Source organism: Narcine bancroftii, chromosome 7 (genome assembly GCF_036971445.1).
Source record: "Narcine bancroftii isolate sNarBan1 chromosome 7, sNarBan1.hap1, whole genome shotgun sequence".
Taxonomy (NCBI): Eukaryota; Metazoa; Chordata; class Chondrichthyes; order Torpediniformes; family Narcinidae; genus Narcine; species Narcine bancroftii.
In genome coordinates this window covers 116,942,276-116,965,483 of record NC_091475.1, presented here as the reverse complement: position 1 = coordinate 116,965,483, position 23,208 = coordinate 116,942,276, and positions in this window count along the sequence as shown.

Below are 23,208 nucleotides of genomic sequence, written 5' to 3'. Positions count from 1 at the left end.
AATAGATATGGGGAAACAGAGGCGGGGAATTAGAGGCGGGGAAACAGAGGCGGGGAATCAGATATGGGGAATCAGAGGTGGGGAATCAGAGGCAGGGAATCAGATGTGCGGAATCAGAGATGGGGAATCAGAGGCAGGGATCAGAATCAGAAGCGGGGAATCAGAGGCCGGGATCAGAGGCCGGGAATCAGATGCCGGGAATAAGAGGCCAGGAATCAGAGTCCGGGAATCAGAGATGGGGAATCAGAGGCGGGGAATGAAATATGGGGAATCAGAGGCGGGGTATCAGAGGCGGGGAAACAGAGGCGGGGAATCTGATATGGGGAATCAGGGTGGCGAATGAAAGGCGGTGAATCAGAGATGGTGAATCAGAGGCGGGGAATCAGAGCTGGGGAATCAGAGGCGGGGAATCAGAGTTGGGGAATCAGAGGCGGGGAATCAGATATGGGGAAACAGATGCGGGGAATCAGATATGGGGAATCAGAGGTGGGGAATCAGAGGATGGGAAACAGAGGCAGGGAATCAGAGGCGGGGAGTCAGAGGCGGGGAATCAGAGGCAGGGAATCAGATGTGCAGAATCAGAGATGGGGAATCAGAGGCAGCGAATCAGAGGCGGGGAATCAGAGGCGGGGAATCAGAGGCCGGGAATCAGAGGCCGGGAATCAGAGGCCGGGAATCAGAGGCCGGCAATCAGAGGCCGGGATTCAGAGATGAGGATTCAGAGGCGGGGAATCAAACACGGGGAATCAGAGCTGGGGAATCAGAGGAAGGGAATCAGAGGCGGGGAATCTGAGGAAGGGAATCAGATGTGGGGAATCAGAGGCGGGGAATCAGAGCTGGGGAATCAGAGGCGGGGAATCAGAGTTTGGGAATCAGAGGCGTGGAATTAGATATGGGGAAACAGAGGCGGGGAATCAGAGGCGGGGAAACAGAGCTGGGGAATCAGAGGCGGGGAAATCAGAGTTGGGGAATCGGAGGCGGGGAATCAGATATGGGGAATCAGAGGCGGGGAATTAGAGGCACGGAAAGAGAGGCGGGGAATCAGATATGGGGAATCAGAGGTGGGGAATCAGGGGTTGGGTATCAGAGTCTGGGTATCAGACACGGGGATTCAGAGGCGGGGAATCAGAGGCAGGGAATCAGATGTGCGGAATCAGAGATGGGGAATCAGAGGCAGGGAATCAGATGTGCGGAATCAGAGATGGGGAATCAAAGGCAGGGAATCAGAATCAGAAGCAGGGAATCAGAGGCCGTGAATCAGAGGCCGGAATCAGATGCCGGGAATAAGAGGCCGGGAATCAGAGGTGGGGAATCAGAGTCCGGGAATCAGAGATGGGGATTCAGAGGCGGGGAATGAGATATGGGGAATCAGAGGCGGGGAATCAGAGGCGGGGAAACAGAGGCGGGGAATCAGATATGGCGAATCAGAGGTGGCGAATCAAAGGCGGTGAATCAGAGATGGGGAATCAGAGGCCGGGAATCAGAGGCAGGGAATCAAACACGGGGAATCAGAGGAGGGGAATCAGAATTAGGGAATCAGAGATGGGGAATCAGATGTGCGGAATCAGAGATGGGGAATCAGAGGTGGGGAATCAGAGGCTGTGAATCAGAGATGGGGAATCAGAGGCGGGGAATCAGAGGCAAGAAATCAGACACGGGGTTTCAGAGGCTGGGAATCAGATGGGGGAATCAAAGGCGGGGAATCAGAGCTGGGGAATCAGAGGCAGGGAATCAGAGTTGGGGATTCAGAGGCGGGGAATCAGATATGGGGAAACAGAGGCGGGGAATCAGAGTCGGGCAAACAGAGGCGGGGAATTAGATATGGGGAATCAGAGGTGGGGAATCAGAGGTGGTGAATCAGAGATGGGGAATCACAGGCGGGGAATCAGAGGCAGGGAATAGAACGCGGGGAATCAGAGGCAGGGAATCAGAGTTGGGGCATCAGAGGTTGGGAATTAGATATGGGGAAACAGAGGCGGGGAATCAGAGGCGGGGAAACAGAGGCGGGAAATCAGATATGGGGAATCAGAGGTGGGGAATCAGAGGAAGGGAATCAGATGTGCGGAATCAGAGATGGGGAATCAGAGGCAGGGAATCAGAATCAGAAGCGGGGAATCAGAGGCCGGGAAACAGAGGTGGGGAATCAGATAAGGGGAATCAGAGGTGGGGAATCAGAGGCAGGGAATTAGATTTGCGGAATCAGAGATGGGGAATCAGAAGCAGGGAATCAGAGGCAGGGAAACAAACACGGGGAATCAGAGGCGGGGAATCAGAGCTGGGGAATCAGAGGCTGGGAATCAAAGTTGGGGAAACAGAGGCAGGGAATCAGATATGGGGAAACAGGGGCGGGGAATCAGAGGCGGGGAAACAGAGGCTGGGAATCAGATATGGGGAATCAGAGGTGGGGAATCAGAGGCGGGGAATCAGAGCTGGGGAATCAGAGGTGGGGAATCAAAGTTGGGGAATCAGAGGCGGCGACTTAGATATGGGGAAACAGAGGCGGGGAATCAGAGACGGGGAAACAGAGGCGGGGATTCAGATATGGGGAATCAGAGGTGGGGAATCAGAGGCAGGGAATTAGATGTGCGGAATCAGAAATGGGGAATCAGAGGCAGGGAATCAGAATCAGAAGCAGGGAATCAGAGGCCGGGAATCACAGGCCGGAATCAGATGCCGGGAATAAGAGGTCGGGAATCAGAGGTGGGGAATCAGAGTCCGGGAATCAGAGATGGTGAATCAGAGGCGGGGAATGAGATATGGGGAATCAGAGGCGGGGAATCAGAGGCGGGGAAACAGTGGCGAGGAATCAGATATGGGGAATCAGAGGTGGCGAATCAAAGGCGGTGAATCAGAGATGGGGAATCAGAGCTGGGGAATCAGAGGCAGGGGATCAAACACGGGGAATCAGAGGCGGGGAATCACAGCTGGGGAATCAGAGGTGGGGAATCAGAGTTGGGGAATCAGAGGCGGGGAATCAGAGCTGGGGAATCAGAGGTGGGGAATCAGAGTCGGGGAATCAGAGGCAGGGAATCGGATGTGCGGAATCAGAGATGGGGAATCAGAGGTGGGGAATCAGAGGCGGTGAATCTGAGATGGGGAATCAGAGGCGGGGAATCAGAGGCAGGTTTTCAGACACGGGGGTTCAGAGGCTGGGAATCAGACGGGGGGAATCAAAGGCGGGGAATGAAGCTGGGGAATCAGAGGCAGGGAATCAGAGTTGGGGATTCAGAGGCGGGGAATCAGATATGGGGAAACAGAGGCGGGGAATCAGAGGCGGGCAAACAGAGGCGGGGAATTAGATACGGGGAATCAGTGGTGGGGAATCAGAGGTGGTGAATCAGAGATGGGGAATCACAGGCGGGGAATCAGAGGCAGGGAATAGAACGCGGGGAATCAGAGGCAGGGAATCAGAGCTGGGGAATAAGAGGCGGGGAATCATAGTTGGGAATCAGAGGCAGGGAATCAGATATGGGGAAACAGAGGCGGGGAATCAGGGGCGGGGAAACAGAGGCGGGGAATCAGATATGGGGAATCGGATGTGGGGAATCAGAGGCGGGGAATCAGAGCTGTGGAATCAGAGGCGGGGAATCAGAGTTGGGGCATCAGAGGTGGGGAATTAGATATGGGGAAACAGAGGCGGGGAATCAGAGGCGTGGAAACAGAGGCGGGGAATCAGATATGGGGAATCAGAGGTGGGGAATCAGAGGCAGGTAATCAGATGTGCGGAATCAGAGATGGGGAATCAGAGGCAGGGAATCAGATGCTGGGAATAAGAGGCCGGGAATCAGAGGTGGGGAATCAGAGTCCGGGAATCAGAGATGGGGAGTCAGAGGCGGGGAATCAGAGCTGGGGAATCAGAGGTGGGGAATCAAAGTTGGGGAATCAGAGGCGGGGACTTAGATATGGGGAAACAGAGGCGGGGAATCAGAGACGGGGAAACAGAGGCGGGGATTCAGATATGGGGAATCAGAGGTGGGGAATCAGAGGCAGGGAATTAGATGTGCGGAATCAGAAATGGGGAATCAGAGGCAGGGAATCAGAATCAGAAGCAGGGAATCAGAGGCCGGGAATCACAGGCCGGAATCAGATGCCGGGAATAAGAGGTCGGGAATCAGAGGTGGGGAATCAGAGTCCGGGAATCAGAGATGGGGAATCAGAGGCGGGGAATGAGATATGGGGAATCAGAGGCGGGGAATCAGAGGCGGGGAAACAGTGGCGAGGAATCAGATATGGGGAATCAGAGGTGGCGAATCAAAGGCGGTGAATCAGAGATGGGGAATCAGAGCTGGGGAATCAGAGGCAGGGGATCAAACACGGGGAATCAGAGGCGGGGAATCACAGCTGGGGAATCAGAGGTGGGGAATCAGAGTTGGGGAATCAGAGGCGGGGAATCAGAGCTGGGGAATCAGAGGTGGGGAATCAGAGTCGGGGAATCAGAGGCAGGGAATCGGATGTGCGGAATCAGAGATGGGGAATCAGAGGTGGGGAATCAGAGGCGGTGAATCTGAGATGGGGAATCAGAGGCGGGGAATCAGAGGCAGGTTTTCAGACACGGGGATTCAGAGGCTGGGAATCAGACGGGGGGAATCAAAGGCGGGGAATGAAGCTGGGGAATCAGAGGCAGGGAATCAGAGTTGGGGATTCAGAGGCGGGGAATCAGATATGGGGAAACAGAGGCGGGGAATCAGAGGCGGGCAAACAGAGGCGGGGAATTAGATACGGGGAATCAGTGGTGGGGAATCAGAGGTGGTGAATCAGAGATGGGGAATCACAGGCGGGGAATCAGAGGCAGGGAATAGAACGCGGGGAATCAGAGGCAGGGAATCAGAGCTGGGGAATAAGAGGCGGGGAATCATAGTTGGGAATCAGAGGCAGGGAATCAGATATGGGGAAACAGAGGCGGGGAATCAGGGGCGGGGAATCAGAGGCGGGGAATCAGATATGGGGAATCGGATGTGGGGAATCAGAGGCGGGGAATCAGAGCTGTGGAATCAGAGGCGGGGAATCAGAGTTGGGGCATCAGAGGTGGGGAATTAGATATGGGGAAACAGAGGCGGGGAATCAGAGGCGTGGAAACAGAGGCGGGGAATCAGATATGGGGAATCAGAGGTGGGGAATCAGAGGCAGGTAATCAGATGTGCGGAATCAGAGATGGGGAATCAGAGGCAGGGAATCAGATGCTGGGAATAAGAGGCCGGGAATCAGAGGTGGGGAATCAGAGTCCGGGAATCAGAGATGGGGAGTCAGAGGCGGGGAATGAGGTATGGAGTATCAGAGGCGGGGAATCAGAGGCGGGGAAACAGAGGTGGGGAATCAGATATGGGGAATCAGAGGTGGCGAATCAAAGGCGGTGAATCAGAGATGGGGAATCAGAGGCGGGGAATCAGAGGCAGGGAATCAAACACGGGGAATCAGAGGCGGGGAATCAGAGCTGGGGAATCAGAGGCTGGGAATCAAAGTTGGGGAATCAGAGGCAGGGAATCAGATATGGGGAAACAGGGGCGGGGAATCAGAGGCGGGGAAACAGAGGCAGGGAATCAGATATGGGGAATAAGAGGCGGGGAATTAGAGTTGGGGAATCAGAGGCGGGGAATCAGAGGCGGGGAAACAGAGGCGGGGAATCAAACGGGGAATCAGAGGTGGGGAATCAGAGGTTGGGAATCAGATGCAGGGAATCAGAGGCGGGGAATCAGAGGCGGGGAATCAGAGGCAGGGAATCAGATGTGCGGAATCGGAGATGGGGAATCAGAGGCAGGGAATCAGAGGCGGGGAATCAGAGGCGGGGAATCAGAGGCCGGGAATCAGATATGGGGAAACAGAGGTGGGAAAACAGAGGCTGGGGATCAGATATGGGGAATCAGAGGTGGGGAATCAGAGGTTGGGAATCAGAGGCAGGGAATCAGAGGCTTGGAATCAGATGCAGGGAATCAGATGCGGGGAATCAGAGGCGGGGAATCAGAGCTGGGGAATCAGATGCTGGGAATCAAAGTTGGGGAATCAGAGGCAGGGAATCAGATATGGGGAAACAGGGGTGGGGAATCAGAGGCGGGGAAACAGAGGCGGGGAATCAGATATGGGGAATCAGAGGCGGGGAATTAGAGTTGGGGAATCAGAGGCGGGGAATCAGAGGCGGGGAAACAGAGGCGGGGAATCAAACACGGGGAATCAGAGGTGGGGAATCAGAGGTTGGGAATCAGAGGCAGGGAATCAGAGGCGGGGAATCAGAGGCGGGGAATCAGAGGCAGGGAATCAGATGTGCGGAATCGGAGATGGGGAATCAGAGGCAGGGAATCAGAGGCGGGGAATCAGAGGCGGGGAACCAGAGGCCGGGAATCAGATATGGGGAAACAGAGGCGGGGAATCAGAGGCGGGGAAACAGAGGCTGGGAATCAGATATGGGGAATCAGAGGTGGGGAATCAGAGGTTGGGAATCAGAGGCAGGGAATAAGAGGCTTGGAATCAGATGCAGGGAATCAGATGCGGGGAATCAGAGGCGGGGAATCAGAGCTGGGGAATCAGAGGTGGGGAATTAGAGTTGTGGAATCAGAGGCGGGGACTTAGATATTGGGAAACAGAGGCGGGGAATCAGAGGCGGGGAAACAGAAGCGGGGAATCAGATATGGGGAATAAGAGATGGGGAATCAGAGGCAGGGAATCAGATGTGCGGAATCAGAGATGGGGAATCAAAGGCAGGGAATCAGAATCAGTAGCAGGGAATCAGAGGTGGGGAATCAGAGTCCGGGAATCAGAGATGGGGATTCAGAGGCGGGGAATGAGATATGGGGAATCAGAGGCGGGGAATCAGAGGCGGGGAAACAGAGGCGGGGAATCAGATATGGGGAATCAGAGGTGGCGAATCAAAGGCGGTGAATCAGAGATGGGGAATCAGAGGCCGGGAATCAGAGGCAGGGAATCAAACACGGGGAATCAGAGGTGGGGAATCATAGCTGGCGAATCAGAGGCGGGGAATCAGAGGTGGGGAATCAGAGGCGGGGAATCAGATATTGGGAATCAGAGGTGGGGAATCAGAGGCGGGGAAACAGAGGCGGGGAATCAGATATGGTGTATCAGAGGTGGGGAATCAGAGGTTGTGAATCAGACATGGGGAATCAGAGGCGGGGAATCAGAGGCCGGTAATCAGACGCGGGGAATCAGAGGCGGGGAATCAGAGCTGGGAAATTAGAGGCAAGGAATCAGAGTTGGGGATTCAGAGGCGGGGAATCAGATATGGGGAAACAGAGGCGGGGAATCAGATGCGGGCAAATAGAGGCGGGGATCAGATATGGGGAAACAGAGGCGGGGAATCAGAGGCGGGGAAACAGAGGCGTGGAATCAGATATGGGGAATCAGAGGTGGGGAATCAGAGGTTGGGAATCAGAGGCTGGGAATCAGAGGCTGGGAATCAGATGCATGGAATCAGATGCGGGGAATCAGAGGCGGGGAATCAGAGCTGGGGAATCAGAGGTGGGGACTCAAAGTTGGGGAATCAGAGGCGGGGACTTAGATATGGGGAAACAGAGGCGGGGAATGAGAGGCGGGGAATCAGAGGCGGGGAAACAGAGGCGAGGAATCAGATATGGGGAATCAGAGGTGGCGAATCAAAGGCGGTGAATCAGAGATGGGGAATCAGAGGCGGGGAATCAGAGGCAGGGGATCAAACACGGGGAATCAGAGGCGGGGAATCAGAGCCGAGGAATCAGAGGCGGGGAATCAGAGTTGGGGAATCAGAGGTGGGGAATCAGAGTTGGGGAATCAGAGGCAGGGACTTAGATATTGGGAAACAGAAGCGGGGAATCAAAGGAGGGGAAACAGAGGCGGGGAATCAGATATGGGGAATCAGAGGTGGGGAATCGGAGGCAGAGAATTAGATTTGCGGAATCAGAGGCAGGGAATCAGAAACAGACGCAGGGAATCAGAGGCCGGGAATCAGAGGCCGGAATCAGATGCCGGGAATAAGAGGCCGGGAATCAGAGGTGGGGAATCAGAGTCCGGGAATCAGAGATGGGGATTTAGAGGCGGGGAATGAGATATGGGGAATCAGAGGCGGGGAATCAGAGGCGGGGAAACAGAGGCGGGGAATCAGATATGGGGAATCAGAGCTGGGGAATCAGAGGCAGGGGATCAAACACGGGGAATCAGAGGCGGGGAATCACAGCTGGGGAATCAGAGGTGGGGAATCAGAGTTGGGGAATCAGAGGCGGGGAATCAGAGCTGGGGAATCAGAGGTGGGGAATCAGAGTCGGGGAATCAGAGGCAGGGAATCGGATGTGCGGAATCAGAGATGGGGAATCAGAGGTGGGGAATCAGAGGCGGTGAATCTGAGATGGGGAATCAGAGGCGTGGAATCAGAGGCAGGTTTTCAGACACGGGGATTCAGAGGCTGGGAATCAGACGGGGGGAATCAAAGGCGGGGAATGAAGCTGGGGAATCAGAGGCAGGGAATCAGAGTTGGGGATTCAGAGGCGGGGAATCAGATATGGGGAAACAGAGGCGGGGAATCAGAGGCGGGCAAACAGAGGCGGGGAATTAGATATGGGGAATCAGTGGTGGGGAATCAGAGGTGGTGAATCAGGGATGGGGAATCACAGGCGGGGAATCAGAGGCAGGGAATAGAACGCGGGGAATCAGAGGCAGGGAATCAGAGCTGGGGAATAAGAGGCGGGGAATCATAGTTGGGAATCAGAGGCGGGGAATCAGATATGGGGAAACAGAGGCGGGGAATCAGGGGCGGGGAAACAGAGGCGGGGAATCAGATATGGGGAATCGGATGTGGGGAATCAGAGGCGGGGAATCAGAGCTGTGGAATCAGAGGCGGGGAATCAGAGTTGGGGCATCAGAGGTGGGGAATTAGATATGGGGAAACAGAGGCGGGGAATCAGAGGCGTGGAAACAGAGGCGGGGAATCAGATATGTGGGAATCAGAGGTGGGGAATCAGAGGCAGGTAATCAGATGTGCGGAATCAGAGATGGGGAATCAGAGGCAGGGAATCAGAATCAGAAGCGGGGAGTCAGAGGACGGGAATCAGAGGCCTGGAATCAGATGCTGGGAATAAGAGGCCGGGAATCAGAGGTGGGGAATCAGAGTCCGGGAATCAGAGATGGGGAGTCAGAGGCGGGGAATGAGATATGGAGAATCAGAGGCGGGGAATCAGAGGCGGGGAAACAGAGGTGGGGAATCAGATATGGGGAATCAGAGGTGGCGAATCAAAGGCGGTGAATCAGAGATGGGGAATCAGAGGCGGGGAATCAGAGGCAGGGAATCAAACACGGGGAATCAGAGGCGGGGAATCAGAGCTGGGGAATCAGAGGCTGGGAATCAAAGGTGGGGAATCAGAGGCAGGGAATCAGATATGGGGAAACAGGGGCGCGGAATCAGAGGCGGGGAAACAGAGGCAGGGAATCAGATATGGGGAATCAGAGGCGGGGAATTAGAGTTGGGGAATCAGAGGCGGGGAATCAGAGGCGGGGAAACAGAGGCGGGGAATCAAACACGGGGAATCAGAGGTGGGGAATCAGAGGTTGGGAATCAGATGCAGGGAATCAGAGGCGGGGAATCAGAGGCGGGGAATCAGAGGCAGGGAATCAGATGTGCGGAATCGGAGATGGGGAATCAGAGGCAGGGAATCAGAGGCGGGGAATCAGAGGCGGGGAATCAGAGGCCGGGAATCAGATATGGGGAAACAGAGGCGGGGAAACAGAGGCTGGGGATCAGATATGGGGAATCAGAGGTGGGGAATCAGAGGTAGGGAATCAGAGGCAGGGAATCAGAGGCTTGGAATCAGATGCAGGGAATCAGATGCGGGGAATCAGAGGCGGGGAATCAGAGCTGGGGAATCAGATGCTGGGAATCAAAGTTGGGGAATCAGAGGCAGGGAATCAGATATGGGGAAACAGGGGTGGGGAATCAGAGGCGGGGAAACAGAGGCGGGGAATCAGATATGGGGAATCAGAGGCGGGGAATTAGAGTTGGGGAATCAGAGGCGGGGAATCAGAGGCGGAGAAACAGAGGCGGGGAATCAAACACGGGGAATCAGAGGTGGGGAATCAGAGGTTGGGAATCAGAGGCAGGGAATCAGAGGCGGGGAATCAGAGGCGGGGAATCAGAGGCAGGGAATCAGATGTGCGGAATCGGAGATGGGGAATCAGAGGCAGGGAATCAGAGGCGGGGAATCAGAGGCGGGGAACCAGAGGCCGGGAATCAGATATGGGGAAACAGAGGCGGGGAATCAGAGGCGGGGAAACAGAGGCTGGGAATCAGATATGGGGAAATCAGAGGTGGGGAATCAGAGGTTGGGAATCAGAGGCAGGGAATAAGAGGCTTGGAATCAGATGCAGGGAATCAGATGCGGGGAATCAGAGGCGGGGAATCAGAGCTGGGGAATCAGAGGTGGGGAATTAGAGTTGTGGAATCAGAGGCGGGGACTTAGATATTGGGAAACAGAGGCGGGGAATCAGAGGCGGGGAAACAGAAGCGGGGAATCAGATATGGGGAATCAGAGATGGGGAATCAGAGGCAGGGAATCAGATGTGCGGAATCAGAGATGGGGAATCAAAGGCAGGGAATCAGAATCAGTAGCAGGGAATCAGAGGTGGGGAATCAGAGTCCGGGAATCAGAGATGGGGATTCAGAGGCGGGGAATGAGATATGGGGAATCAGAGGCGGGGAATCAGAGGCGGGGAAACAGAGGCGGGGAATCAGATATGGGGAATCAGAGGTGGCGAATCAAAGGCGGTGAATCAGAGTTGGGGAATCAGTGGCCGGGAATCAGAGGCAGGGAATCAAACACGGGGAATCAGAGGCGGGGAATCATAGCTGGCGAATCAGAGGCGGGGAATCAGAGGTGGGGAATCAGAGGCGGGGAATCAGATATTGGGAATCAGAGGTGGGGAATCAGAGGCGGGGAAACAGAGGCGGGGAATCAGATATGGGGTATCAGAGGTGGGGAATCAGAGGTTGTGAATCAGAGATGGGGAATCAGAGGCGGGGAATCAGAGGCCGGTAATCAGACGCGGGGAATCAGAGGCGGGGAATCAGAGCTGGGAAATTAGAGGCAGGGAATCAGAGTTGGGGATTCAGAGGCGGGGAATCAGATATGGGGAAACAGAGGCGGGGAATCAGATGCGGGCAAATAGAGGCGGGGATCAGATATGGGGAAACAGAGGCGGGGAATCAGAGGCGGGGAAACAGAGGCGTGGAATCAGATATGGGGAATCAGAGGTGGGGAATCAGAGGTTGGGAATCAGAGTCTGGGAATAAGAGGCTGGGAATCAGATGCATGGAATCAGATGCGGGGAATCAGAGGCGGGGAATCAGAGCTGGGGAATCAGAGGTGGGGAATCAAAGTTGGGGAATCAGAGGCGGGGACTTAGATATGGGGAAACAGAGGCGGGGAATCAGAGGCGGGTAAACAGAGGCGGGGAATCAGATATGGGGAATCAGAGGTGGGGAATCAGAGGCAGGGAATTAGATTTGCGGAATCAGAGATGGGGAATCAGAAGCAGGGAATCAGAGGCCGGAAATCAGAGGCCGGAATCAGATGCCGGGAATAAGAGGCCGGGAATCAGAGGTGGGGAATCAGAGTCCGGGAATCAGAGATGGGGAATCAGAGGCGGGGAATGAGATATGGGGAATCAGAGGCGGGGAAACAGAGGCGAGGAATCAGATATGGGGAATCAGAGGTGGCGAATCAAAGGCGGTGAATCAGAGATGGGGAATCAGAGGCGGGGAATCAGAGGCAGGGGATCAAAGACGGGGAATCAGAGGTGGGGAATCAGAGCTGGGGAATCAGAGGCGGGGAATCAGAGTTGGGGAGTCAGAGGTGGGGATTCAGATATGGGGAATCAGAGGTGGGGAATCAGAGGCAGGGAATCAAACACGGGGAATCAGATGCGGGGAATCAGAGCTGGGGAATCAGAGGCGGGGAATCAGAGTTGGGGAATCAGAGGCGGGGAATCAGACGCAGGGAATCAATATGTGAAATCAGAGGTGGGGAATCAGACGCAGGGAATCAATATGGGAAATCAGAGTTGGGGAATCAGAGGTTGGGAATCAAAGGAAGGGAATCAGAGGCGAGGAATCAGAGCTGGGGAATCAGAGGCGGGGAATCAGAATTGGGGAATCAGAGATGGGGAATCAGAGATGGGGAATCAGAGGCGGGGAATCAGACGCGTGGAATCAGAGGTGGTGAATCAGTGATGTGGAATCAGAGGCGGGGAATCAGAGGCAGGGAATCAGACGCGGGGAATCAGAGGTGGGGAATCATAGCTGGCGAATCAGAGGCGGGGAATGAGATATGGGGAATCAGAGGCGGGGAATCAGAGGCGGGGAAACAGTGGCGAGGAATCAGATATGGGGAATCAGAGGTGGCGAATCAAAGGCGGTGAATCAGAGATGGGGAATCAGAGGCGGGGAATCAGAGGCAGGGGATCAAACACGGGGAATCAGAGGCGGGGAATCAGAGCTGTGGAATCAGAGGCGGGGAATCAGAGTTGGGGAATCAGAGGCGGGGAATCAGAGCTGGGGAATCAGAGGTGGGGAATCAGAGTCGGGGAATCAGAGGCAGGGAGTCGGATGTGCGGAATCAGAGATGGGTAATCAGAGGTGGGGAATCGGAGGCGGTGAATCTGAGATGGGGAATCAGAGACGGGGAATCAGTGGCAGGTTATCAGACACGGGGATTCAGAGGCTGGGAATCAGACGGGGGGAATCAAAGGCGGGGAATGAAGCTGGGGAATCAGAGGCAGGGAATCAGAGTTGGGGAATCAGAGGCGGGGAATCAGAGTTGGGGAATCAGAGGCGGGGAATCAGAGCTGCGGAATCAGAGGTGGGGATCAGAGTCGGGGAATCAGAGGCAGGGGATCAAACACGGGGAATCAGAGGCGGGGAATCAGAGCTGGGGAATCAGAGGCGGGGAATCAGAGTTGGGGAATCAGAGGCGGGGAATCAGAGCTGCGGAATCAGAGGTGGGGATCAGAGTCGTGGAATCAGAGGCAGGGAATCAGATGTGCGGAATCAGAGATGGGGAATCAGAGGCTGTGAATCAGAGATGGGGAATCAGAGGCGGGGAATCAGAGGCAAGAAATCAGACACGGGGTTTCAGAGGCTGGGAATCAGACGGGGGAATCAAAGGCGGGGAATCAGAGCTGGGGAATCAGAGGCAGGGAATCAGAGTTGGGGATTCAGAGGCGGGGAATCAGATATGGGGAAACAGAGGCGGGGAATCAGAGTCGGGCAAACAGAGGCGGGGAATTAGATATGGGGAATCAGAGGTGGGGAATCAGAGGTGGTGAATCAGAGATGGGGAATCACAGGCGGGGAATCAGAGGCAGGGAATAGAACGCGGGGAATCAGAGGCAGGGAATCAGAGTTGGGGCATCAGAGGTTTGGAATTAGATATGGGGAAACTGAGGCGGGGAATCAGAGGCGGGGAAACAGAGGCGGGAAATCAGATATGGGGAATCAGAGGTGGGGAATCAGAGGCAGGGAATCAGATGTGCGGAATCAGAGATGGGGAATCAGAGGCAGGGATTCAGAATCAGAAGCGGGGAATCAGAGGCCGGGAAACAGAGGTGGGGAATCAGATATGGGGAATCAGAGGCGGGGAATCAGAGCTGGGGAATCAGAGGCGGGGAATCAGAGTTGGGGAATCAGAGGCGGGGAATCAGAGCTGGGGAATCAGAGGTGGGGATCAGAGTCGGGGAATCAGAGGCAGGGAATCAGATGTGCGGAATCAGAGATGGGGAATCAGAGGTGGGGAATCAGCGGCTGTGAATCAGAGATGGGGAATCAGAGGCGGGGAATCAGAGGCAGGAAATCAGACACGGGGACTCAGAGGCTGGGAATCAGACGGGGGGAATCAAAGGCGGGGAATCAGAGCTGGGGAATCAGAGGCGGGGAATCAGAGTTGGGGAATCAGAAGCGGGGAATCAGATATGGGGAAACAGAGGAGGGGAATCAGAGGCGGGGAAACAGAGGCGGGGAATCTGATATGGGGAATCAGAGGTGGCGAATGAAAGGCGGTGAATCAGAGATGGGGAATCAGAGGCGGGGAATCAGAGGCAGTGAATCAAACACGGGGAATCATAGGTGGGGAATCAGAGCTGGGGAATCAGAGGCGGGGAATCAGAGTTGGGGAATCAGAGGCGGGGAATCAGATATGGGGAAACAGAGGCTGGGAATCAGAGGCAGGGAAACAGAGGTGGGGAATCATATATGGGGAATCAGAGGTGGGGAATCAGAGGTTGCGAAACAGAGGCAGGGAATCAGAGCTGGGGAATCAGAGGCGGGGAATCAGAGCTGCGGAATATGAGGCAGGGAATCAGAGTTGGGGATTCAGAGGCGGGGAATCAGAGCTGGGGAATCAGAGGCGGGGAATCAGAGGCGGGGAAATAGATATGGGGAAACAGAGGCGGGGAATTAGAGGCGGGGAAACAGAGGCGGGGAATCAGATATGGGGAATCAGAGGTGGGGAATCAGAGGCAGGGAATCAGATGTGCGGAATCAGAGATGGGGAATCAGAGGCAGGGATCAGAATCAGAAGCGGGGAATCAGAGGCCGGGATCAGAGGCCGGGAATCAGATGCCGGGAATAAGAGGCCAGGAATCAGAGTCCGGGAATCAGAGATGGGGAATCAGAGGCGGGGAATGAAATATGGGGAATCAGAGGCGGGGTATCAGAGGCGGGGAAACAGAGGCGGTGAATCTGATATGGGGAATCAGGGTGGCGAATGAAAGGCGGTGAATCAGAGATGGTGAATCAGAGGCGGGGAATCAGAGGCAGGGAATCAAACACGGGGAATCAGAGGCGGGGAATCAGAGCTGGGGAATCAGAGGCGGGGAATCAGAGTTGGGGATTCAGAGGCGGGGAATCAGATATGGGGAAACAGAGGCGGGGAATCAGAGGCGGGCAAACAGAGGCGGGGAATTAGATATGGGGAATCAGAGTTGGGGAATCAGAGGCGGGCAAACAGAGGAGGGGAATTAGATATGGGGAATCAGTGGTGGGGAATCAGAGGTGGTTTATCAGAGATGGGGAATCACAGGCGGGGAATCAGAGGCAGGGAATAGAACGCGGGGAATCAGAGGCAGGGAATCAGAGCTGGGGAATCAGAGGCGGGGAATCATAGTTGGGAATCAGAGGCGGGGAATAAGATATGGGGAAACAGAGGCGGGGAATCAGGGGCGGGGAAACAGAGGCGGGGAATCAGATATGGGGAATCGGATGCGGGGAATCAGAGGCGGGGAATCAGATATGGGGAATCAGAGGTGGGGAATCAGAGGCAGGTAATCAGATGTGCGGAATCAGAGATGGGGAATCAGAGGCAGGGAATCAGAATCAGAAGCGGGGAGTCAGAGGCCGGGAATCAGAGGCCTGGAATCAGATGCTGGGAATAAGAGGCCGGGAATCAGAGGTGGGGAATCAGAGTCCGGGAATCAGAGATGGGGATACAGAGGCGGGGAATGAGATATGGAGAATCAGAGGCGGGGAATCAGAGGCGGGAAAACAGAGGTGGGGAATCAGATATGGGGAATCAGAGGTGGCGAATCAAAGGTGGTGAATCAGAGATGGGTAATCAGAGGCGGGGAATCAGAGGCAGGGAATCAAACACGGGGAATCAGAGGCGGGGAATCAGAGCTGGGGAATCAGAGGCTGGGAATCAAAGTTGGGGAATCAGAGGCAGGGAATCAGATATGGGGAAACAGGGGCGGGGAATCAGAGGCGGGGAAACAGAGGCGGGGAATCAGATATGGGGAATCAGAGGCTGGGAATTAGAGTTGGGGAATCAGAGGCGGGGAATCAGAGGCGGGGAAACAGAGGCGGGGAATCAAACACGGGGAATCAGAGGTGGGGAATCAGAGGTTGGGAATCAGAGGCAGGGAATCAGAGGCGGGGAATCAGAGGCGGGGAATCAGAGGCAGGGAATCAGATGTGCGGAATCGGAGATAGGGAATCAGAGGCGGGGAATCAGAGGCGGGGAATCAGAGGCCGGGAATCAGATATGGGGAAACAGAGGCGGGGAATCAGAGGCGGGGAAACAGAGGCTGGGAATCAGATATGGGGAATCAGAGGTGGGGAATCAGAGGTTGGGAATCTGAGGCAGGGAATCAGAGGCTTGGAATCAGATGCAGGGAATCAGATGCGGGGAATCAGAGGCGGGGAATCAGAGCTGGGGAATCAGAGGTGGGGAATCAGAGTTGGGGAATCAGAGGCGGGGACTTAGATATTGGGAAACAGAGGGAGGGAATCAGAGGCGGGGAATCAGATATGGGGAATCAGAGATGGGGAATCAGAGGCAGGGAATCAGATGTGCGGAATCAGAGATGGGGAATCACAGGCGTGGAATCAGAGGCAGGGAATAGAACGCGGGGAATCAGAGGCAGGGAATCAGAGTTGGGGCATCAGAGGTTTGGAATTAGATATGGGGAAACTGAGGCGGGGAATCAGAGGCGGGGAAACAGAGGCGGGAAATCAGATATGGGGAATCAGAGGTGGGGAATCAGAGGCAGGGAATCAGATGTGCGGAATCAGAGATGGGGAATCAGAGGCAGGGATTCAGAATCAGAAGCGGGGAATCAGAGGCCGGGAAACAGAGGTGGGGAATCAGATATGGGGAATCAGAGGTGGGGAATCAGAGGCCGGAATCAGATGCTGGGAATAAGAGGCCGGGAATCAGAGGTGGGGAATCAGAGTCCGGGAATCAGAGATGGGGAATCAGAGGCGGGAATGAGATATGGGGAATCAGAGGCGGGGAATCAGAGGCGGGGAAACAGAGGCGAGGAATCAGATATGGGGAATCAGAGGTGGCGAATCAAAGGCGATGAATCAGAGATGGGGAATCAGAGGCGTGGAATCAGAGGCAGGGAATCAAACACGGGGAATCAGAGGCGGGGAATCAGAGCTGGGGAATCAGAGGCGGGGAATCAGAGTTGGGGAATCAGAGGCGGGGAATCAGAGCTGGGGAATCAGAGGTGGGGATCAGAGTCGGGGAATCAGAGGCAGGGAATCAGATGTGCGGAATCAGAGATGGGGAATCAGAGGTGGGGAATCAGAGGCTGTGAATCAGAGATGGGGAATCAGAGGCGGGGAATCAGAGGCAAGAAATCAGACACGGGGTTTCAGAGGCTGGGAATCAGACGGGGGAATCAAAGGCGGGGAATCAGAGCTGGGGAATCAGAGGCAGGGAATCAGAGTTGGGGATTCAGAGGCGGGGAATCAGATATGGGGAAACAGAGGCGGGGAATCAGAGGCGGGCAAACAGAGGCGGGGAATTAGATATGGGGAATCAGAGGTGGGGAATCAGAGGCGGGCAAACAGAGGAGGGGAATTAGATATGGGGAATCAGTGGTGGGGAATCAGAGGTGGTTTATCAGAGATGGGGAATCACAGGCGGGGAATCAGAGGCAGGGAATAGAACGCGGGGAATCAGAGGCAGGGAATCAGAGCTGGGGAATCAGAGGCGGGGAATCATAGTTGGGAATCAGAGGCGGGGAATCAGATATGGGGAAACAGAGGCGGGGAATCAGGGGCGGGGAAACAGAGGCGGGGAATCAGATATGGGGAATCGGATGCGGGGAATCAGAGGCGGGGAATCAGATATGGGGAATCAGAGGTGGGGAATCAGAGGCAGGTAATCAGATGTGCGGAATCAGAGATGGGGAATCAGAGGCAGGGAATCAGAATCAGAAGCGGGGAGTCAGAGGCCGGGAATCAGAGGCCTGGAATCAGATGCTGGGAATAAGAGGCCGGGAATCAGAGGTGGGGAATCAGAGTCCGGGAATCAGAGATGGGGATTCAGAGGCGGGGAATGAGATATGGAGAATCAGAGGCGGGGAATCAGAGGCGGGAAAACAGAGGTGGGGAATCAGATATGGGGAATCAGAGGTGGCGAATCAAAGGTGGTGAATCAGAGATGGGTAATCAGAGGCGGGGAATCAGAGGCAGGGAATCAAACACGGGGAATCAGAGGCGGGGAATCAGAGCTGGGGAATCAGAGGCTGGGAATCAAAGTTGGGGAATCAGAGGCAGGGAATCAGATATGGGGAAACAGGGGCGGGGAATCAGAGGCGGGGAAACAGAGGCGGGGAATCAGATATGGGGAATCAGAGGCAGGGAATTAGAGTTGGGGAATCAGAGGCGGGGAATCAGAGGCGGGGAAACAGAGGCGGGGAATCAAACATGGGGAATCAGAGGTGGGGAATCAGAGGTTGGGAATCAGAGGCAGGGAATCAGAGGCGGGGAATCAGAGGCGGGGAATCAGAGGCAGGGAATCAGATGTGCGGAATCGGAGATAGGGAATCAGAGGCGGGGAATCAGAGGCGGGGAATCAGAGGCCGGGAATCAGATATGGGGAAACAGAGGCGGGGAATCAGAGGCGGGGAAACAGAGGCTGGGAATCAGATATGGGGAATCAGAGGTGGGGAATCAGAGGTTGGGAATCAGAGGCAGGGAATCAGAGGCTTGGAATCAGATGCAGGGAATCAGATGCGGGGAATCAGAGGCGGGGAATCAGAGCTGGGGAATCAGAGGTGGGGAATCAGAGTTGGGGAATCAGAGGCGGGGACTTAGATATTGGGAAACAGAGGCAGGGAATCAGAGGCGGGGAATCAGATATGGGGAATCAGAGATGGGGAATCAGAGGCAGGGAATCAGATGTGCGGAATCAGAGATGGGGAATCAAAGGCAGGGAATCAGAATCAGAAGCAGGGAATCAGAGGCCGGGAATCAGAGGCCGGAATCAGATGCCGGGAATAAGAGGCCGGAAATCAGAGGTGGGGAATCAGAGTCCGGGAATCAGAGATGGGGATTCAGAGGCGGGGAATAAGATATGGGGAATCAGAGGTGGGGAATCAGAGGCGGGGAAACAGAGGCGGGGAATCAGATATGGCGAATCAGAGGTGGCGAATCAAAGGCGGTGAATCAGAGATGGGGAATCAGAGGCCGGGAATCAGAGGCTGGGAATCAAACACGGGGAATCAGAGGAGGGGAATCAGAATTGGGGAATCAGAGATGGGGAATCAGAGGCGGGGAATCAGAGGCAGGGAATCAGACGCGGGGAATAGGAGGCGGGGAATCATAGCTGGCGAATCAGAGGTGGGGAATCAGAGGTGGGGAATCAGAGGCGGGGAATCAGATATTGGGAATCAGAGGTGGGGAATCAGAGGCGGGGAAACAGAGGCGGGGAATCAGAGGCGGGGAAACAGAGGCAGGGAATCAGATATGGGGAATCAGAGGCGGAGAATTAGAGTTGGGGAATCAGAGGCGGGGAATCAGAGGCAGGGAATCAAACACGGGGAATCAGAGGCGGGGAATCAGAGCTGGGGAATCAGAGGCTGGGAATCAAAGTTGGGGAATCAGAGGCAGGGAATCAGATATGGGGAAACAGGGGCGGGGAATCAGAGGCGGGGAAACAGAGGCAGGGAATCAGATATGGGGAATCAGAGGCGGGGAATTAGAGTTGGGGAATCAGAGGCGGGGAATCAGAGGCGGGGAAACAGAGGCGGGGAATCAAACACGGGGAATCAGAGGTGGGGAATCAGAGGTTGGGAATCAGATGCAGGGAATCAGAGGCGGGGAATCAGAGGCGGGGAATCAGAGGCAGGGAATCAGATGTGCGGAATCGGAGATGGGGAATCAGAGGCAGGGAATCAGAGGCGGGGAATCAGAGGCGGGGAATCATAGGCCGGGAATCAGATATGGGGAAACAGAGGCGGGGAAACAGAGGCTGGGGATCAGATATGGGGAATCAGAGGTGGGGAATCAGAGGTTGGGAATCAGAGGCAGGGAATCAGAGGCTTGGAATCAGATGCAGGGAATCAGAGGCGGGGAATCAGAGGCGGGGAATCAGAGGCAGGGAATCAGATGTGCGGAATCGGAGATGGGGAATCAGAGGCAGGGAATCAGAGGCGGGGAATCATGGGCGGGGAACCAGAGGCCGGGAATCAGATATGGGGAAACAGAGGCGGGGAATCAGAGGCGGGGAAACAGAGGCTGGGAATCAGATATGGGGAATCAGAGGTGGGGAATCAGAGGTTGGGAATCAGAGGCAGGGAATAAGAGGCTTGGAATCAGATGCAGGGAATCAGATGCTGGGAATCAGAGGCGTTGAATCAGAGCTGGGGAATCAGAGGTGGGTAATTAGAGTTGTGGAATCAGAGGCGGGGACTTAGATATTGGGAAACAGAGGCGGGGAATCAGAGGCGGGGAAACAGAAGCGGGGAATCAGATATGGGGAATCAGAGATGGGGAATCAGAGGCAGGGAATCAGATGTGCGGAATCAGAGATGGGGAATCACAGGCGGGGAATCAGAGGCAGGGAATAGAACGCGGGGAATCAGAGGCAGGGAATCAGAGCTGGGGAATCAGAGGCGGGGAATCATAGTTGGGAATCAGAGGCGGGGAATCAGATATGGGGAAACAGAGGCGGGGAATCAGGGGCGGGGAAACAGAGGCGGGGAATCAGATATGGGGAATCGGATGCGGGGAATCAGAGGCGGGGAATCAGATATGGGGAATCAGAGGTGGGGAATCAGAGGCAGGTAATCAGATGTGCGGAATCAGAGATGGGGAATCAGAGGCAGGGAATCAGAATCAGAAGCGGGGAGTCAGAGGCCGGGAATCAGAGGCCTGGAATCAGATGCTGGGAATAAGAGGCCGGGAATCAGAGGTGGGGAATCAGAGTCCGGGAATCAGAGATGGGGATTCAGAGGCGGGGAATGAGATATGGAGAATCAGAGGCGGGGAATCAGAGGCGGGAATACAGAGGTGGGGAATCAGATATGGGGAATCAGAGGTGGCGAATCAAAGGTGGTGAATCAGAGATGGGTAATCAGAGGCGGGGAATCAGAGGCAGGGAATCAAACACGGGGAATCAGAGGCGGGGAATCAGAGCTGGGGAATCAGAGGCTGGGAATCAAAGTTGGGGAATCAGAGGCAGGGAATCAGATATGGGGAAACAGGGGCGGGGAATCAGAGGCGGGGAAACAGAGGCGGGGAATCAGATATGGGGAATCAGAGGCTGGGAATTAGAGTTGGGGAATCAGAGGCGGGGAATCAGAGGCGGGGAAACAGAGGCGGGGAATCAAACACGGGGAATCAGAGGTGGGGAATCAGAGGTTGGGAATCAGAGGCAGGGAATCAGAGGCGGGGAATCAGAGGCGGGGAATCAGAGGCAGGGAATCAGATGTGCGGAATCGGAGATAGGGAATCAGAGGCGGGGAATCAGAGGCGGGGAATCAGAGGCCGGGAATCAGATATGGGGAAACAGAGGCGGGGAATCAGAGGCGGGGAAACAGAGGCTGGGAATCAGATATGGGGAATCAGAGGTGGGGAATCAGAGGTTGGGAATCAGAGGCAGGGAATCAGAGGCTTGGAATCAGATGCAGGGAATCAGATGCGGGGAATCAGAGGCGGGGAATCAGAGCTGGGGAATCAGAGGTGGGGAATCAGAGTTGGGGAATCAGAGGCGGGGACATAGATATTGGGAAACAGAGGCAGGGAATCAAAGGCGGGGAATCAGATATGGGGAATCAGAGATGGGGAATCAGAGGCAGGGAATCAGATGTGCGGAATCAGAGATGGGGAATCACAGGCGGGGAATCAGAGGCAGGGAATAGAACGCGGGGAATCAGAGGCAGGGAATCAGAGTTGGGGCATCAGAGGTTTGGAATTAGATATGGGGAAACTGAGGCGGGGAATCAGAGGCGGGGAAACAGAGGCGGGAAATCAGATATGCGGAATCAGAGGTGGGGAATCAGAGGCAGGGAATCAGATGTGCGGAATCAGAGATGGGGAATCAGAGGCAGGGATTCAGAATCAGAAGCGGGGAATCAGAGGCCGGGAAACAGAGGTGGGGAATCAGATATGGGGAATCAGAGGTGGGGAATCAGAGGCCGGAATCAGATGCCGGGAATAAGAGGCCGGGAATCAGAGGTGGGGAATCAGAGTCCGGGAATCAGAGATGGGGAATCAGAGGCGGGGAATGAGATATGGGGAATCAGAGGCGGGGAATCAGAGGCGGGGAAACAGAGGCGAGGAATCAGATATGGGGAATCAGAGGTGGCGAATCAAAGGCGATGAATCAGAGATGGGGAATCAGAGGCGTGGAATCAGAGGCAGGGAATCAAACACGGGGAATCAGAGGCGGGGAATCAGAGCTGGGGAATCAGAGGCGGGGAATCAGAGTTGGGGAATCAGAGGCGGGGAATCAGAGCTGGGGAATCAGAGGTGGGGATCAGAGTCGGGGAATCAGAGGCAGGGAATCAGATGTGCGGAATCAGAGATGGGGAATCAGAGGTGGGGAATCAGAGGCTGTGAATCAGAGATGGGGAATCAGAGGCGGGGAATCAGAGGCAAGAAATCAGACACGGGGTTTCAGAGGCTGGGAATCAGACGGGGGAATCAAAGGCGGGGAATCAGAGCTGGGGAATCAGAGGCAGGGAATCAGAGTTGGGGATTCAGAGGCGGGGAATCAGATATGGGGAAACAGAGGCGGGGAATCAGAGGCGGGCAAACAGAGGCGGGGAATTAGATATGGGGAATCAGAGGTGGGGAATCAGAGGCGGGCAAACAGAGGAGGGGAATTAGATATGGGGAATCAGTGGTGGGGAATCAGAGGTGGTTTATCAGAGATGGGGAATCACAAGCGGGGAATCAGAGGCAGGGAATAGAACGCGGGGAATCAGAGGCAGGGAATCAGAGCTGGGGAATCAGAGGCGGGGAATCATAGTTGGGAATCAGAGGCGGGGAATCAGATATGGGGAAACAGAGGCGGGGAATCAGGGGCGGGGAAACAGAGGCGGGGAATCAGATATGGGGAATCGGATGCGGGGAATCAGAGGCGGGGAATCAGATATGGGGAATCAGAGGTGGGGAATCAGAGGCAGGTAATCAGATGTGCGGAATCAGAGATGGGGAATCAGAGGCAGGGAATCAGAATCAGAAGCGGGGAGTCAGAGGCCGGGAATCAGAGGCCTGGAATCAGATGCTGGGAATAAGAGGCCGGGAATCAGAGGTGGGGAATCAGAGTCCGGGAATCAGAGATGGGGATTCAGAGGCGGGGAATGAGATATGGAGAATCAGAGGCGGGGAATCAGAGGCGGGAAAACAGAGGTGGGGAATCAGATATGGGGAATCAGAGGTGGCGAATCAAAGGTGGTGAATCAGAGATGGGTAATCAGAGGCGGGGAATCAGAGGCAGGGAATCAAACACG